Genomic DNA, 20,105 nt, shown 5'->3' with positions numbered 1-20,105 from the left:
CTTTCATTCCGGATCTTTAGAAAGCAGCAAAGAAAAGAGGTGATATTACTAAAGTGTTGTGTCTTATTCACTTTCTACCTTTCTCTGTCTCATGACAATGTCTGTTGACTTCAATTAAAGACTACTCGAAGGACATTGACAAGTCTCTAGTGTGACAATCATCTCAACGAATTGATGTGAAGGCTGGCATGGATCCACGCTTTCTTGCTTTTTACTTTGTCATATATAACCATGTAATTAGAGGATCCTTATGTACTCTGACATACCAGATGCTGGATACTCACTGATTTTATGTTCTAATTTTTACTTAGTGTATTCCATTCCTTTGATCGCCAGTGATTTCAGACACATTCTCAATTGCATGCTAGATACTCTGTGGTAAGTGAATGTGTTGATGAGATTTGATTATTGACTCCTTTGTAAGTCTCATGTCCAACTAAAGCACAAATTTCAAATAATAAAATAATTCAAATAATATTCAAATAATAAAAGAAAAGAAAAATTGATAAAAGCAAAGAAGCTCTAAATATATCTTAATTATGACAACTCAAAATTAAAGCTATTATATTTTATTCATGATCTTTATCTAATGTTGTTGATATTATTTAAAATGCATTATCTTATAAAATAGATGTACATGTTTGCTTCCTTTGTTCATTCAGTTACCTCGTCTCTCCATGGGATGGTCAATTTATCTGTCTAATGAGAAATTGCTGCAATTTTGATATTGATGGACATTCTCTATTTTAAAAAAAAAAGATTGACCATATAGGTTGCATTAGATAAGAAAATGTGGGTATTCATGATTTCAAAATCAATATCAAATATAGAAACAGCGGGACCCCATACCTAGTGTCGTGCCCAGGCTATGAAACTATTAGCATTTCAATTTGTCTGATCTGTTCGGTGCTAAAGAAATTGAACGATCAGGATAGAATAACATATCTAGTCATAAGAGCAAGACTCTTTGTTTATATTCAAAGTCACTATTTCTGTGCATTTTCTGCCAACTATCCAAGAGTGGAAGAGAGAATAAGCATTCTTCTGGCTGGCTGTGGTCACATGAAACATCTACTGGAAGTATAACAGTCATCTTCATATTCATATGCTTCTTCAACGTCAACACATGGATATGTTTTAATACTTGAATGACATGCCTGTGGGCTTGGTAAACTATAAAAATGACTCCCAAAGCAGTAATTACTCTAGATTCTCCAGTTATGTACACTGTCATGTTTTACTATGGCTGAAAATATTTACACCCCTAGTAAACAATTCAGGCTTTCCTTTAACTTTTAAACTCTGAAAATTTACCCTCAAACAAGCAGAGGGATGAAGTGCACAGGATTTTATTTTCTTGCAAAAGAATAATAATTTCATCAAGCAAATACAGTGTTAGCTATTTCTATGGTCTTAGTATAGAAAGTCAACTTCCTTTCTGCCCCCGGCTATCTAGGGGCAGCAATGTCTTTTATTCGTTTGGGTTTGTTGTTGTTTCTAGAAAAGTCTAAAAAGTATAGGATGCCCTACAATGATTCTAGGTTAGTTAGGCTAAGTTACCCTCTTTATTCTGACTCATCTAAATATTAAAGCTTTAAAGTATGATCATTACCATTCGATTACAGACATGATGCAATCTCATTAATTTAGAAGCTCATAGAATATTGTAGATTAAATAACACTGATAGATACAAATTCTCCATCCACACATTAGGTAACTGAGCCCTGGGAATGAAAGTTACTAACTCAATACTGTAGAACCAACTAACTCCAGTAGAAACTCAAGCCCCTTGCTTCCAGGTACTGCTGACTTTCTAAGCAGGTATTTCCCATTTTATTCGTCGTTTGGCTTTCTATGAGACTGTCTGGCAATGAATTTTGAATGATATTTAGGCAGACAAAATTCTGAATTATAACTAAGACTTTTGGTTGCCAGCTGGATACAGTTCAGCAAGACACCCAACTGCCATTTAAAGGCTGAGACATGTGGAAGAGGCCAAGGCAGCTCAGAAATGCCTATTCTCATCATTATCAAGGGGCTGGCATAGATCCTGAGTGGCAAATATATTCTCCAGCATACTGAAACTTCACAGTTCCAGAGAATAATACAATGGTTTTAAATTTGGATTGTTTAGGAAAAAATTTAAGGTAGCTAAGTCTCTTCTCAAGGATTTTACAACAAAACTTGGTATTGTTCATTTAATATAAGTTGCTGTCTGACCTTAGTGTTCAGGGTAGACTGGTGAAAATTTAAGAAGTACTGTTCCTTGCTTTTCAAGTCCTTCTTAGGCCTATTTTTCAGAATGTATCCTTAGGCAAGCTATTTAGTATGTTTCCCCTAATTGTTTTTAAGCTTGAATGAATTCATATATTAAAGCTTTTACAGCAGTTCTTGGGATATATTAAGATTCTAGTAACTATTTATAAGGTAAATACTTTAGGATTAAGGGTCTGATCATAGAAAGAAAGGAAGATATTTGCTTAAAAATAGACTGGAGACATCATTGCAGTTTCAAGGGACCTATGTTTTCCTAGCTCCTTTTCCAGGATTGTTCCAAAGCTTAACTCACTTGCCCACATTCTAGGGAGAGAAATATGTTTGCATAAATACCCAAATGGCCAAGAGGCATCTTTCAAGTCACCAGGCATTCATATACATGGCCTACCTGAACTTCAATTCTGCTCATTTAGCCAAATATAATTGTTGGAAATTACCTGGGACTCCTTCATCTACAATAAACACTACTGCAAAACCCTGAGGTTATACTGTAGCTTTCAGGTAAAGAGTACAGAAATTTCTGGAAGATGATTCTTGCTCATATCCTCTTAATTGTAGAAGTGAGGTCGTAGATTAAAGCTATGGTTGCCAGGGTGACTGCCTCTGGGATTCATGATGATTTTTTTTTCTTTTTCTTTATTCTAGAATACATCTAACCCAGAATACTGAGTTTCAAAAAAAAAAATGTGGTGATTAGGGTAACACTAAAAATGAACTTCAGAAAAATTGGGAGACAAATCCAATTAAAGAGATGGTTTCTTGATCAATACTAATGGAAAGGGCAGGACGCTGAGTGGATTAATGACATCAAACTAAATTTTTCCCTTTCATTCTGAAAATGAAAATAAAAGGAAAAGACATCACAGTCAAACAACTAAATTTCTCACCATCATTTACATATTAGTGGAGAATTCTGGAGATATTTATTACTGTCTCTCTAATTTTCCTATTGCTTTGATAAAATTAATCTCTGCTGGTTGTCCTTATGTTTTTAGGCAAATTCTCCAAGAATGGCTTCTGAGTCTGACTTGTCCGGATGAAAGTAATCTGATGAACACACTTTTCTAATAATTTCATAACTTCTTGAATAGTTTCATATTTCCTTGAATTTAAAAACTAAATTTAATATCATAAAGGCATTACATGAAAATTAAATTACTGAAATATAAACTGTTCAGAAAGTGAACATTATGTTTAACAGATTTTCAAAGTAAACTCTTTCATAGCTCAGATTCTACTGACTGTAATATAAAAACTAGTATTTTCAACTGAATCAAAAATTGGGTATAAAATATTACATTAGACATTGTTTCTTCTTTAGCTGAGACCTCTTAGGTTTCTAATTTATTAATTAAAACTAACTAACTTGAGGATTCCTTGGGTGTAAGTATTTTGTTTACTCACTTGTTACAGTGCCTTACAAGACCCGGCCTTATTTCTTTTTCCAGTTTAGTGTGATTAGCTATGGGAAGCAGCTACAAAGGTGAGAAATTTGGAGGCATTTTACTGACTGACTTTCCGGAACAGGAAGTGGAGAACTGAGAGGAAATTGGTTAAGAAGGAGAGCTCTTCCTGTATCTTAACATTCAACTCCAGTCAGAAAGAGTGAGGAAGACTTTCTAATGATGCCCAACCCTCCAGGAAGCCTCTGTCCAGGAAGCCATGTCTTGGGACGGAGGTCTCATGGGCAGTTTACCTCACGAATCATCTGTGAGAAAAAGGGAGAAGCAACAAGCAAATAAAACCCGAAACTAAACCTTCCTTGATGTCATGAGATGTCAGCACTTATTTTTTAATCCAGATAATCCTATAGATTTCATATCGAGGAAAGTCTGAAGATGCTTCTGAATGGGTAATAATAATTGAAAATGAAAGGAGGAGACCATATCTAACTCTCCCGCTCTAAGTAATGGACCACCTGTTCTAGGCAGTGTTTAAAACTTGTCTGTTACGAGCACACGATGAGAGCGAAGGCAGAGCATGAGGTGACATGGTGTTTAGGAAGGGAAATGACAGCTGCACGTTTGCAACAGGACAGAGATGCTGGGCTTTAGCTGTGTCAGAAGCCAAACCTTCGAAGACAGCACCGCTCCAGGAAGGTCTGGAGAATGGCTTTCTATTACTATTTTTCAATAAATTCTACTCATAAGAGAATGCATCTCCTCGTTTACAAAATCATTGTGAATGCCTGCTTATTACAATACTGCTCTGAACTCCTCCTGAACCTACCCTCTATCAGTATAAAATGGAATTATTCATTTCTATGGGCCATCAGACAATGGAGTTTGGATGCATTTTAAGCTGAACTTAATTATTTTTACCAAAACTTGGAAAATAGTTTATTTATGTTTGGGTGCTTGCCAAGGCTATCTGCCAGGGCAACATATCTGGCTGATACAGGCTGATTTATTCCTCCCAGCTTCCCAAGTTAGGATCCACTGCTTATGAACATCAGCTAATAGGCTTTTGCAGGTTTCTCAAAAATTAATTACAGTAGATGTAAATTAATTGCTAAGTAGATAAAAGAATTCCCAATGAATCTTCAACTTTTAAAACTTAGAGTGATGTTGTTTCCTATCAGCAAGTAGCCAGGGCTTTGGAAAGGTCTTTAAATAAGAAAAGTCAGATAAAAACCTTACTTTACTCCCAGGCTCACTATCTTTATTATATAACACATACTTAAGTCAACAAATATTGAGGGAGGATCTGTAATACAATAAGCATTTAATCAGACAACTAAAGATGGAAAAGGAAATAGGTAGAATTCCCTCTACTCTCTTTAATTTATGAAAGTATTACACAAGCACCTATACTCAGTTTCCCTATTAACAAAATTAGAGCTACTAAAACTAAATAATACCTGTTTTGGGGGGGGGGGCAGGGAGCATGTTGTGGAAGCATAGGACTCACTATGATCTAAAAATTAGAAACATGTGGCTTTCTTCAGATTCCTGGTTTAGAGGCATTAGTATAACAAGTATAACCAACAACTCAAATGCCAGTAAAAGACAGACTTACACCAAGGGACCATTTGTCACACACCCCATAGTGCATATTTATTTTACAGAAAAAAAAATTAAAACCTACCACTGTCAAATAAGCCAAACAGACTTGGTGTATAGTGTACGACAAGCAGCTAGGATGCTGTGGTGATTTCAGGATGGTTGGTTTTAATTCCATTGGATTTTTGTGGCCTGGATATGTAATACATTAGTTAAAAAAAGCAATGAACTATACCAAACTAACCTGCCTAGGAGAACAATAGACGGATTCTCCCTAGAATGCAATGCTTGAACTAGATACCTACTTGATAGATTGAAACACCTGATGATTAAAACAGATTACAGAATATTGAGAAGACAGCAATGAAAAAAGACTAAAGACCAAATATATTAAAACAGAAGGAGCATGCAAAAAAAAAGCAGACACTTTTCAGGGATGCCTAGAAAAGGCTATAAGTTAGCAAAAGTCTAAACTATATAATGTATTTAAAGAAGAGTTGTGATAAGGCTCTCAAGCAACTGGAGTGACTGCTGACAGAGTGGATCTAGGCTGGAGTTTTAATGAATAGAGGAAATGGATTGTAATTAGTAGCACTCGTCTGGTTAAAATGACTATCTGATAATTTATTTAAATTAGTTCCCCTTCCTCCCAATGGTCTGTAGAAGTACTTCCCTAAAGAGTGAATTAAACTTAATTTTGTTTAGAGGCTTTTCGTGGTTTTCGAGACGTGTTCAAACCTAAATGGCATCATTTTGGGTTGCTGTAAAGAAGAGGTTAAGAATCAGGTTTTTTATAACCCTATTTATTGACTTAACAATTTTCAAGATTTTGTATAATAATGAAAGTAATTATAAACTAGATTGTCAAATCTTGGGAGATATGCTGAGCATATTTGAATTATAGATTAAGTGAATTGTCAGATGCACAGAGAATAAAAAACTAGTAAACACAGAAAAAATAAGGGAAGGAGTTTTGCCTCAGGCCACGAAACTCCTGATAAGTTGTTGCTAGAAAAGCAGTACCCGCACAAACTCTCATTTACTTAAGGTGAAATACACACTGGTTAAAAAATGATCAGAAATCGATCAAACTTAAAATGTGAGAAAATGATTTTTAGTCATTTTGAAAGTATCTCATTCATTTGTGACAATGCTATACATCCATTAAAGAGTACATAGTACAGGAGTGTGTAATTATAAATGCAATGAATGTTAACTTTCTCTGATAGCATACCTTTGAGGTACTTACTCACATGTGATATAGTAATGCAAACATGTAAGCATACACTGCTATGAAGAAGTTCAATGTGCTATTCTGGAATCTATCTTTTCATACTCAAAAATACATTTAGGCAATGTTCATATATATATATGCATATATATAAATATACACACACACGCTGTGGTCATTTTAAAAACGAAGTCAAGTTTAAAAGTCGAGTATAATCTGTGCTATTAATTGCTTAATAAATAATTGGGGTGTTTGTTTTATTATAATGCCTTTTATAAAGCATTCGCCCATGGATATGTTTATAGCTACAATATTAAGCCGACTGGTATTCTAGGAATAACGCCTGCAGGTTAAATCCACTCAGTTAGCAGTGGATTATAATGTGAATTAATGAGAAGAGCAGTTCAATTTCCAAATCTTTGTCCAATTTATTGTGTAAGCAGTGTTTTATTCCTCCTTTTCCCTTCAATGCTCTTTCTTTCCCTTTTGTTTATTTCTTATCCTACCATCTTTAGCCAATCATTGACTCTTCTCCCCGTCTATCTCTATTTGCACATTCATTCCTTATCCATGTTCACAAGCAGTCATTCATGACCCATGTTCACAAGCATCCATTCATGATCTGGTTTCACAAGCATTCATTCATAGTCTGTGTTCAGGAGCATTCATTCGTGATCCATGCTTACCTGACACTCTCACTCCCTCATTTATTAGCTGCCTATTTAGCATTTTCTAGTTTTTCTAAAACACAAATCAAATAACTAGGAAAGCACTGTGTAATAGAAGTAGAGAATTTTATATTATTATGCATGCGAAGTTTTATCCCTAATGCCATTGTCAACAGTTTATTTTTTATTTTAAATTTACCATGCTGCTTTAAAACTTAGTTATCAAACTGATTTATAAAATGTGTACACATTGACATAGTAGGTAGGTTATGATATTCCACACATACACAAACTATAGAATACTCAAATAACGAGAAACATTTCTACCAACTCAAGTGTTTGCTGTTTCATTCTAGTGAAACAGTCCAAGTGGTTTACTCCTGTGTAAAAATATTCAGGATGTAGCCACCTTCCTAATTTTTTTCCCTGCTGAAGACAGTTCTCTGGACTTAAAATCACCACTTTTATACATATTTTTCTTTATTTTGTCTAATTGTTATGACACATATAAAACAAGTGTTTGTACTCAAGTTTCTAAAATATTTCCTTATTCTTTCCTCCAATGTTTCTTGTGACTCCATTTTATTTTTATACTTTATTTTGTTATCTATCTTTACTCCTGTATATTTGGACTTTAATATGTGTGAGGTAGGGATTTAATTATTCTTTCTATTAGTATCCAGCTCGCTTGAAAAATTGACTAAGTAATTTATGTTTGCTACTGATCTGAAATAAAAATAAAATGACATTGAACAACTCTAAAATATCTTATGACATTTCTTTTTTTCTTAAGTCCATCTTTAAAATAAACTCAGAAGCATATGGGAATATTTGTTCTACTAAACTTTTTTTTTATTAAATCACAATATTTAACTATTTACATCTGTTAAAACATATAATGTTAACTACTGTAGTTCTGTGATGTACAATAATTGGCAGAAGGTTTATTTTAAGTTTCATGTGCTGACTTCTCTTCCTGTAAGTCTGGCACCACGAAGGCCCTGGAAAGAGGCTTGTCATGAAGTTGAGGGTAGCTTGGGCTACGTAATGAATTCTACCAAAGAGAACCTTCTCTAGAAAGTCAGATTTTATGTCCCAACAAACAAATCAAGACAGCACAACTGTCATCTAAGTCATCTGGTGTATGGAGTTGTCCTAGAATATGGAGTAAATTGCCACAGTCAAAGTCTTTCATTAAGAAAATGATTCAGAGACATTTGTCTGAATTTACAGTGTTTGCCATTGACACGTTACTCTACTTATTTTTCCTGGTGAGAATGTATGAAGACATAAGCAGTCAAAATCTCTTGCATACGATTGTTTTCATTTGTCTATTCTTTCATTAGGGCATTCATATGCTGAAAAATTATTACAATTAAATGTTGCATTTTTAACCCACTGAAACCAACCTCTAGTTTAGAAGCCAGGTTGTGGTAAGAAGCCTTTCCTCAAATACCTCAGCCTCCTGGGATTTTGCATTTGATCCTTTGTGCTTCCCTTGCCCAATGTCCTTGAATAAAATAGCTAGAGGGATCTTCCTGCAGAAGCATCATTCTCTGAAGTGACTAGGGAGCTGCTTCCTTCACAGCTGGCAGTGTATGCCTGCATAATACCTGGATGCCAGAAGTGCTCTTGAAGAACAAACAGGCAACCTGTTTCCTCCTCAAGCTGTAGCAAATGCTGTCAAAACCACAGGTGCAGCAGGAGCCACCCTCAATCAAGTTGTTTACATTCCTCCTTCATTTCTTGCATTTGGCAGCTGAGGTTGAGTCTGGCCTCTGCAGCTGAGACAATGTATCTCTTAGGATTTAAGTCATATGGATGGTGTAGAAATGTATCCCTTTACATCCAGACATTCACAAGTGATGGAGTTAAAACAAGTTTGGCCAAGTAGCGCAGTGTTTTTATTTAGAAAAAGAAAAGGATGCAAAGCAATTATACAGTTTCTATTTCTCTTCGAGATCTTTGAAATATTGTTTGGAATTGTAAGCTCCCCGACAGCTGATGACTGGCAGCTGGAGGCTAAAGGCTTGGAAACAGGGAGCTGCATTTATTGTGATTTTAAAGGAATATTTAGAATTACCAAATTCACAGATTCTCACAGTATAGCTTTTTTTCTATTATCTTTACAAAAACTCAACCTCAACTCTCCCATGATAAGTCTCATAAAATATTGTCATTTGCATAGAATAATTCATAATTCCTATACCTATATACCACAATTTGGACTTCATCTTACAAAGGGATTATTACATTTAAAAATTGGCCATGAATTTGATTCAGTCAGAAAGAAACACAGGCATATAAAGTTAAGTTCCCATATTTTAGAATATATTAAATTTAAATAATTTCCAATTAAACGTGCAATATGCAGAATATAATATCTGCTTGATATGAAAATGACACAACTCTAAGAAATAAATTATATACAAACTAAAATTGACAAATATTCACTTAATGATATTTATCTCTTTTGAAAAGTAAGACAAAACACTATTTACTTAGGTTTCTCAAAGTATCAACTTAATATTTTCATTGATTTGCATCCTTAAATTTGTTCAGCATATGTTTTTTTTTTATTTTAACATTTTGAGGGGAGAGACAGGAACTGACCAGATAGCCCTGGATTTATTATAATTCTCTATGTAGATTACACTGCCTTCAAACTCCCAGGAATATGTTTGCCTCTGCCTCTGGAGTGTGGGGATCAAATGCATGCACCATTTGCCAGGCTTTTTTTTTGTTTCTGAAATGAAGTTTATGCTAATATACTCCGAAGTAAAACCAATTTTCATTAACATTAATGAAAATAAACTGTTTGGGTCCTGCTAGAATATTTGAATATGTTTTCTATGTAAAACCACCTTTTTAAAAGATAATATTTTAGTTCTAGTATCACTTGAAAGAAAAAAATAGCTCCATCAGGTTTTCTCATCAGTTTCTTAGTTAATTAAACTACATTTTAAATAGAAAGAAGGGTTGTATTATAGTAATATAGCTCCACTTTGTTCCTCACTATGTTAAACAGCAACATGCTGTACTTACTGATGGCTCAGGACATTATGCAACACGCAGTTCAAATATAGCATCAGATATTGCATTCATAAATGTATAGTGTTAAGGGCTTAGAACTCCATCAACAATCTTTCTGTCAAAAATGTATCTTAAATTATGAGGTTTTCTACCATCAGGGGACTTCTCACCTGTCTGCTGTGTTCTGCCTGTGAAGCTGTGATTTCAATGCAGGGGTGAGTCCTAATGCAATTGAAGATGTCAGATGTCCTCAGGGACGGAGGGAAACAGTGTTACTGAGAAGGCAGAGGCTCAGACCTGCCTTCTGTCATTTCACAGCACACACACACAGCTGTTCGTAACCAGTCTGCCTCATGAATTATCTGTACTCAGCCAAAAACATGAGGCAATTATTTTGAAGATTCCAAGATCCCAGAGATAACAAAATACTCCAATTATCAACCCTGGCTTAGTGTCTTCCTTCTTCCAGGCAGAGTATCTGTAGATAAAATGCTTCCTAAGTGCTTTCTGAAGGCTGGCTGACCTTCCTAAGGTTTGGGCACTTGAAGCAGTAGGGGAAGGCTGTTCACCAGCAATCTTAGATGAGTTGATGTAACATCTAAATCTGAAATCAATATCATGCATTCGCAATTTGAGATTCTCAAGTCCACTCATGAAATGATAGGTTTATTTTTATCAAATACTCGGTTACTTAAACTAATCCAGAATTCTAAGGGCATGGTGACCTACCCACAAAGCTTTTGAAAAAACACAAGGAAAGAGAAGAGGGAAGCAATATAATTGTGTTTTAATTACAATTCTAAAAATATCAAGAAACAACTATAAATATTTTTAAATTATATATATATATATATATATATATATATATATATAATACACACACACATATACATATTTCTGTCACTATGGAGGAACATGCCTGTGTGAGTGCTGATGACCCCAGGGTCTAGAGGATGGCATCAGATACCATGGAACTGAAGTCCCTAAAGGTTGTGAATGCCAGGAACCAATGTGGGTGTTCTCTCCAAGAGCGGGGTATACTCTTTAAAAACAAAACAAAACAAACAAAACAAAACAAAAACAAAAAAAACCAAAACAAAACCAAACAAACAAACCAACCAAAAAAACAAAAACTAGATATTTATTTACATTTCAAATGTTATCCCCTTTCCTATTTTCCCATCTGAAAACTCCCTATCCCCTCTCCCTCCCCCTACTCACCAACTCACCCATTCCCTAGCATTCCCCTACACTGGGGCATAGAGACTTCACAGGACCAAGGGCCTCTCCTCCCATTTATGACCAACTAGTCCATCCTCTGCTACATATGCACCTTGAGCCAGGAGTCCCATGATGTGTATACTCTGGTGTGTGGTTTAGTCTCTGGGAGCTCTGAGGGTTCTGGTTAGTTCATATTGTTGTTCCCCCTATGGAGGTGCGAACCCCCTCAGCTCCTTGGTTCCTTTCTCTAATTCCTTCATTTGGGGACACTGTGCTCAGTCCAATGGTAGGCTGCTAGGATCCATCTCTGTATTTGTCAGGCATTGGTGGGGCCTCTTCAGAGACAGCTATAACAGGCTTCTGTCAGTAATTACTTGTTGGCATCCACAAAAGTGTCTGGTTTTGGTGATTGTATATGGGATGGATCCCCAGGCAGGGCAGTCTCTGGATGGTCATTCCTTCAGTCTCTGTTCCACACTTTGTCTTCTTCCATGGGTATTGTGTTTCCCCTTCTAAGAAAGATCTAAGATCTAAGAAAGATCTAAGATCTTCTAAGAAGAAGGTCTTCCTTCTTCTTGAGTTTCATGTGGTTTGTGAATTGTATCTTGGGTATTCTGAGCTAAAAAATATGGAACACTTCACAAATTTGTGCAGGGGCCATGCTAATTTTCTCTGTATCATTCTGATTTTAGTATATGTGCTGCTGAAGCAAGCATGCAATGTATAATCTTAACTACTGATTTTGCCTACAGTCTGATAAAAATATTTTAAAAATTGATGAAGATAAGATTTCAAAGAGTTGCTGTCCAGATGAGACCATTCAGTCTGTGTGCCTCCCTTAATGAGACTTTGGCCAGTGTGGGTAACAGACATAGTAACACAGAAGTAAGCAATCTTTGGAATAGCTAACCTGGACAAAGAAGGCTCACAAACTCATCACAAACACTGGCTCCCATCCCAGTCTGAATGAGGAGGGTTAGGTAAGGCTTGTCAGCTATGCCACTGGTTTTCATGTAACTGAGGGGTGACAAGTTCACTTGTTACATGTAATGGTTTATCTTTGCTGTCAACTTGATTATATCTGGAAACAAACTGGAGGCATGCCACTGGGTGGGTCTGTGAAGGAAGTCCCTGGGAGGATTACCTAACAGGGAGAGAATGACTTTCCTATGGCAGCTCACATTGAAAAAGATGTAAGGCAAAAGCATTGCTATGATCCTCATTTACCACCAGAACTCAACAGATTCAACCTTCCTGTCTGGATTAGTGTCCTTCACTATCTAGGAGTCCACCAGGTTTCAGCACCAGACCGAGACTACTGAGACATCCACTCCTTTGACCAAGAAGATACCAGATTCTCAGCTGCTTCAATTTACAAACATCCATTGTTTGACAATCCAACCATACTATGTAATATGTATTTGTATAATAGAAATTTACTCTGTTTTTCTGTTCCTATAGAGAACTATATACCACAAATGCTCACACACAGAGATTTAAAATAAAGGTAAATTAGATAAATTGGCTAAAGTTTCCTTTAATAGCTCATTCTTTGTTTTACAGTAAACATGGCTGGGAAGGCAGGGATATGCACACAAATATTTTAAGCATCACACTCAAACAGAAATATTTTGTTCATTGCAACTCTGTTAATTATAATGTCATTCTTACATTCATTATTCAAGATTCATCTAATGTTTTCTGTGGTAGCAGGGGCCAAATTTATCCAAAGACTTAAAGTGGAATTGACTATAATTTTTCTTTCATTGAGTTCTTTAACATTGGCTTCTGCCATGTTAATAACTACAAAAAATGAGATCTTTCATCTTTGGAAAACACTAATTATTAAACTAATCTTCAGGAAAAGACTACTTATAGAGCTTAGTTAGACACAGTTAAGATACCTAAAGTTATTGAAAGATCTTTCCCGAACCACAAAGCCAGACCTCTTAACACCATCTCTGTCACCCTCACTGTTTCTCTTTACAACCATGACGCTTATGTTAGAACAGAGAGAGGAACTCATATGACAATAGGGAATTATTGATAGGCATGTTTTTGCGGGTTTCCCCATAAGTTTTGTCCTTGAGCCTGTGACTAGGCTGATGACAGCAAGACCAATGTGGATGGGAGCGATCTCCTCAAGTGAAGGTCCAGACAAAATGGAAAATCAAATTCCCCCTTTTCTGGAACTGGGACCTTCATGTTGTTCTGCTCTCCTTGGTCCTAAGGCCTCCGTGTTCTCTTCCTTCTGTAAGAGGAGATCTGACTTCATGTTCTCAGGATTTTGGCTTCATGGTGTAGGACACCATCAGCTCCCCGATTTTCCCACCTTGTAGACAGTGCATCTTAGAACATCCTCCAGATTCATAGATTAATTTCCATGCTAATGACCTTCTTTTATATTTATGTTTTTACTTTGATTCTGCTTTTCTGCACTCATACACCACTCTTCTTCCAAAGCATGGAAGCCATTCTGTTCTGACAGTGCAAGTACAATCTCTGAAATCAGACATAGATATCCCTGCCATCAACATTTTTTATTTCTACCTGAGGTAGATATAGAGAAAATTCCCTTTTTAATTAGCTCAAAACCCAGCAGCAAGTAGCATTAAAATCCCTGGCCTCTCTGTAAAAAAAAAAATATTGCTTTTTCAAAGATGGAAAGACCTGTCATCCTGAGACTAGTCCTTCCACGCCCCTCCTGTGTGTTTCTTCCCTCTTCCTCTTCTGGGTAAATGGCTGTGAGTCTCACTTTGACTTCTATGGGGTGGAGACTTTGCTCTATTTTTAAAATGCATCACTGACGTTTGTTCAGGTTTACTTGTAATTACATTTTCTGTGGTTGGACAGAGAGGAAGGCCCCTCTGCGGGTCTATGTCTATGACAGCTGAAGTAACGGGAATAAGCCTGCCCTGTTTCATGTTGTCAATATGATATGGCACATTGATTTCCCAGGCTGAATTAAGGACACAGTCTGAGAGGTTTCTGAGCACAGCTGGCCCTGGGCAAAATGAAAGGACAGACAAGGTTTGCTTGGTGCTTCAGCCTCATGTCTTGCCTTTATACGTTTTGCCCCCACCCCCTCTCCTGCTTTTGGGATTTCTGGTTGTCATGGCTTTTCCACTAGGTCTGAAGATATTCTGGAGAAAATAACATTGAACTTCCTCTCCACTATGGCATTTCTCTGTATCTTCATCATGGTTTTGTACTGACAAGTGGAAATTAAAGAACTGGACATGATAGCACACACATGCAATCTCAGTATGTAAGAGAATGAGTCAGAAGGATGGCTGCGAGTTCAAGGTCAGTCTTGGTACTATATGGAGTCTCAAAACCAACCTCTTGTACACAGAGACAAATATGTCAAAACAAAGTAAAATAAAATAAACAGGAAACAAACCCAATTTATATTTTATTCTTAGAGCTTTTCTTGATGAGGAGTGAGGACTACACTTAGCACTTGGGTGCTTTACGTAGCTTCCCCTCAAACAGCCCAAGAGAACCATTCTTTTCTGACTAAGTTTCTCCTCACATTTTCTCCTGTCAGTCAATCTGCTATTACTACTTTAGGCTTCAATTTTAAGCCTCCTTCAGGATGTCGTAGTAGTAAGGTAATTTAACCGTAGAACGGATGTCCTTCCACACTACTCTTATGATCGTTGAGACACACACTGTCCTTACCTGATATGCTTGGTCTTCTCCCTTCTACCCACTGCTGACAGATTAATCTTCTAGAATGCAGCTATTATCTTATTATCCTAAGCTTAAAAACCATCATTAGCCACTCAGGACTTTCAATTACATCCTAATTACTTTACCTGACACTTAAGACCCTACATGACAGAGAATTGAAGCAGCATGCCCGAAATTCCAGCTAAATAAAACCGCAGAGTCTTCTTAGAAAATGACCCAGCATATTCTTAATCCTGTTGGCTCTTCTGTTGATGTTGATAACTCTAAAACACGGGTCCAATTCTCCCTGAGGAAATCGCTTTAGAAATTCTGAGCCAGTCTACCCTGGCAACTTCTAATGGTCTCTCTATATTCCAAATTGGATAGAATTGCTCCCTCTGAACCTCTAGAGTATTTCTGGGATCGCCTATGGCAGTAATATTGAAATGATCAAAATTTATGTTTCAAAACCCATAACTGTAAAGTATTACCATAGTTTTGCTGATACACACATATACCCCTCCCTCCCCAGACCCCCTGTCAAACTTACCTTACCTGAAACATCAACAAAGACTCTACTAAAAATAACGTCTCAAAAAAAAAAAAAAACAAAAAAACAAAAAAAAAAAAACACAGCAGGTTTTTTGCTCAATTGTATTCCTGACTAGGACCTGAATGACCCTGGTTAGCATGGCAGAGATTTTACAACTATAAATTAGATTAAATTAGAAATTTACATAGAAAGGGATGTTGCATGATTAGATTGAATTGACACATCCTTTAGCAATGTTCTGATATTTCTAATTGTGTAAAGGTAGTCTACGCTTCATTATGAAAAAGTCTTATCTAGTAACGACTGAAAAAGCAGAGGCTAAGTGAGTGATGAGTGTTCACAATTAAAGAGGATATATATATTTATATCCTCCATCAGGACCATAGGAACATCATGGAGAAGGAAGCTAAATGTAAATAAGAGCTGTAGGATGGGGAGGAGAACATATCTCTCAGATATGACAAACTGTTGGAATCACGAACACACAACAGCTATAGCAACATGCATTAGACCTGAACACCCACACTCATACAAACACACACACACACACACACACACACGCACACACACACATACACACCACAAACACTTATACTTCAATAAACACAGAGACATACTTACATATAGACACACACACAAATATGCAACACACAGATACCCACACCATACACATACAGACACACACACACACACACACAAACATGCATACTCACAAACACATAAATCAGGGGCCATGGACCATGAGAGGAAGCCTGGTAATGTCAAACCAAAGGCTTGAAGCCCTGGAGATCCTGAAGGGATGGCCTCACTAAAGGGGCATCAGGTCCCTTTCCCATAGATTTGTGGCCATCAGCCACATAAGGGCAACATCTGAAGCCCTTAGACATGTGGGTGAGGGATTACTAACATCTCAGACCAAGACAATACTAAAAGGGACATGATTACAGTCAGGTAGGCTCAAAATAGAGTTCTACATGCTAATGAGATAATTAGAGGCCAGGAGGGTGTTGCCAATAAAATTCCCTTCACAGACACTCCTCCCTGCAAAAAGTATTTAATCTCAGGTCCACCCTGAGAAATGGAATATGGTTTTATGTATCTGATTTCTGCCATAACAATTATAAATCACCACCAAGCCAGCCATCAAACCAAGAATAATTTCTGTTAGAACTAGCCTGAGCTTCTATTCCCACCCCTGCCTCCTGGCTCTGGGCTAGACTCCCCAGCCTGTGAGCCCCCAACTCCATTCTTGTTCTCTGCTCTACTGTAACTCTCGGCCATGTCTGGATGTCCAAGAGCCTGGGAACCCCATGGCCCAGGCCTCTTTGAAGGCCCAGGAACAACCCCCAGCCAGCCCTGGCTTTCCCACATCTCAGACTGTGTTCCTACTCCTGGAGCAGTGTCCCAGAGCTTCCCTACTGCCCAGCACCCCTCCCCCACCCTTCAAGACAGCATTAGATAATCACTGTTAAACTCCCCTTGTCTAGCCTCCGCAAGAAGCCATGCCCTGTGGCAGAGCAGAAGTGGGCCCAGAACCCTACCTACAAACACAACACACATACACACATACCACTCATGAAAACACATGGACACACACATACACACACAAATCAACATACACAAACATACAACATACACACACATTCACATGCATACTTGCACAAGCACACATACACACACACACACACACACACTTACACATGCATACTTACACAAGCACACACACACACACACTCTTGCATGAAAGAAGATGACTGACTGAGAGATGAAGGGGTAACTAGGCATAGAAGAGGATTAGAGCTTGAAAGCAGTGCTGACTCTGATATATTCTATAACTGTATACAATTATCAAAATAGTAACACATTTAAAAGAACAGAACTTTTATTAGTCAGATGTGGACTAATTCTCTGTCACTGGCTTGGCCTCTGTTGTGGTAGGGCTGTCTTAGGACTGCTTATGTCTCCGAAGTTTCTTTCTTCTCCACGGCTTTAGGTGAATTGTTTCCTACATATAGCCATTGAACAGTGTTTTAGGAAAATCTCTGCCTAAAACGTTCACTCATCTTAAACATGGCCAGCATGCAGCAGCTGTACAAGTGTGTCACCTGTGATACCAGCAGGATGCCAATAGGTAGATGGTAACCTGTCAGTTCCAGTGAAATATATGACTGACTCAAGCTGAGCACAAATCCATTGTCAATAACGCAGCAGTTAATGCTGGAAGAATTGAACAGAGAGGTGGGAATCAGCTTCCTTCCATTTTATATTATATTTCTATCCACTCTGCCTGCTGACTTAATTTGTCTGTGTGTACACACACACACACACACACACACACACACACACACATATACAGCATATACATATATCTATATATATGTGTGTGTGTATATATATATATATATATATATATATATATGAGAAGAGACTCCAGTGCAGTGTTCCTTTAGCTAAGCAATGGCCAAGGCTTCTCTCTTCACTTTCAGCTCTGCATCCATGTGTGAGAAAAGCTAAGCACTTTATCGCCATAGATTAAAATCAGCAACTGCCATTGTCTGTGGAAAGCTAGAGATAAACAGAGCAGATGACTTTATTTTTCACTTTTTAAGCAAACGAGGTCTGACATTTTGCACCGACTCAGGCCAGGTCTTGTGGTTAAGTGTTTTACATTCATTTGACTAAAAGCCCAGTGACAGAGATGGAATGGCCACCCTTCGGGGAAAGGAGTATATATAGTGGGAACTGAACAGTGAAACCAAGAATTACAAACAAGAAAAGTGGGGTGGGTCATAGCTCCAGCTTTGGAGCTGACCTGAGTGTTTGGCAGATGGGTCCTGGACCCGAGGAAAAGCTGCAATGCCTCTTCATCGTGTAATACCTCAAAAAGCATTAAAGGCTGTCTGACAAAGATTGGGAAAGAATAAACAAGCAAACAAGCAAACAAACATAAATTCTACCCAGGTGCAGGATGCCCCTATTTCCTAGCTGATATTTAAGGACTGGCCTGAGAGTAAAGAGAGAAAAGAGGAGGTATTGTTTTATTGCTTACTTTCTTAATAATACAGTGTACCCTTACACCAATCATTGTAGTATTTTATGCTTATTTAATTTTAACAGTTCTAAAATGACACCAATAAAAGCAGCAGCTTAGATTTCCCATCAGAAACATACACATATTAATGCACTCGAAGAGAAGAAATGACTCCCTGGAGTTCATGGGGGCTACTAGAATTCAGGGGAGACTCCTTCATAGAGGTCAGAACCAATTAGACTTTGGTATTCTTTGCCCTGCAAGTTTGAGTGTGCTAGAGAAAGGAGTCTCATAACCTACCTTTAAAATTATAATTGAAGTTCAAAGTAGCTGCTATGTCTGTTTCTCTTTAGTAAAGAATATTATAGGTATGTGGACATCAAGGTAGTTTCTCTGAGAGGCCCAGGACTGTATTGCAAATGGAGGCCCATCTGCTACTGTGCACCATAACACTCTCATCTGCCCCTTGAAGATGTATCAACTTTAACTCTCCAATTGCTTTAAGCTCTGTTCCAAGGAATGTAAAAATGGAAAGCTTGCCTCTTGTGACTGGTCCCTGTTATAAACACAAAACCACAACCTTTACCTCAAAGAGGATAAGAGGTAACCTATTCTGGAACCAAGAAGCCATAGTTCAGGATTGCCATCTCAGATGACCTCACACTCCATACATAGTACTACAACAATGAAAGTGGTACATCATGTTACTTTCCAAATAAATTAGTGGAATCATCTTGTAGAAGGGTGGCAGTAAAGAAGGGAGCACTCTGCTATAGGCCACCGATACTGTCTGACAATACCCTTAGAATTTTGATTGGTAGAAGCTAATTGTCTCCTAAGTTAATCTGTTACAAAGGATTGAGCTGTCACGTACCAGTACTTTAGACCAGACACAGTGATGGACAAGGACTGGTGATGAAGAGGGCTAAGGATAGCCCAAATCAATTTTAATTAGGTTGTGGCCTGCAGCATACCAACCTCTCTAGAATCGCTGACATTTGTTAAGTTATTCAGCTGTACAGGTCCAGCTCATTCTAGGAAGCTGTGTTCACGTCTCTGCAGACTTATCTCCTGTTCCTGTGGCCGTGCATTTGTCTCTTGTTCCCATCTCTATCCCTGTCCAATGTTGTAAACTTTTACTAGGCACCTCAATCCTCACCTCACACACTGTCACTGAGATAGGAGCTTTTTCTCACCAGCCTTAGTAAAGACAAGAAGAAGGAAAAGGCCATTGTAGACCTGGGAGATGAATGTGGAACTCTCTAAGCAGAGAGCATTATAGGATGGACCTGTTATGGTGTAGGAAGGCAATGGGAAAGTCTAGAAGAACCTTCTAGGGGATCAACTTGTGTCTCTAACGTGAAGTGCCAAAAGAAGAACCAGTCACAGTAGTGTAAAAAGGGACCAAGCACA

At 37.6% G+C, this 20,105-nt stretch overlaps 1 protein-coding gene and 1 pseudogene across 4 annotated transcripts in view; both read right to left on the bottom strand.

Annotated features, from left to right (window-relative positions):
- The window catches only part of Lsamp (limbic system-associated membrane protein), a 2,197,426-nt gene that overhangs the window by 1,863,312 nt on the left and 314,009 nt on the right, over window positions 1-20,105 (bottom strand). The window lies entirely within an intron of this gene.
- Gm22543 lies at window positions 12,056-12,145 on the bottom strand (annotated as a pseudogene).

Source organism: Mus musculus, chromosome 16, assembly GCF_000001635.26.
Source record: "Mus musculus strain C57BL/6J chromosome 16, GRCm38.p6 C57BL/6J".
Taxonomy (NCBI): domain Eukaryota; kingdom Metazoa; phylum Chordata; class Mammalia; order Rodentia; family Muridae; genus Mus; species Mus musculus.
Note: the sequence above shows the minus strand (reverse complement) of the source record. Positions and strands in the feature narration are given on the sequence as shown.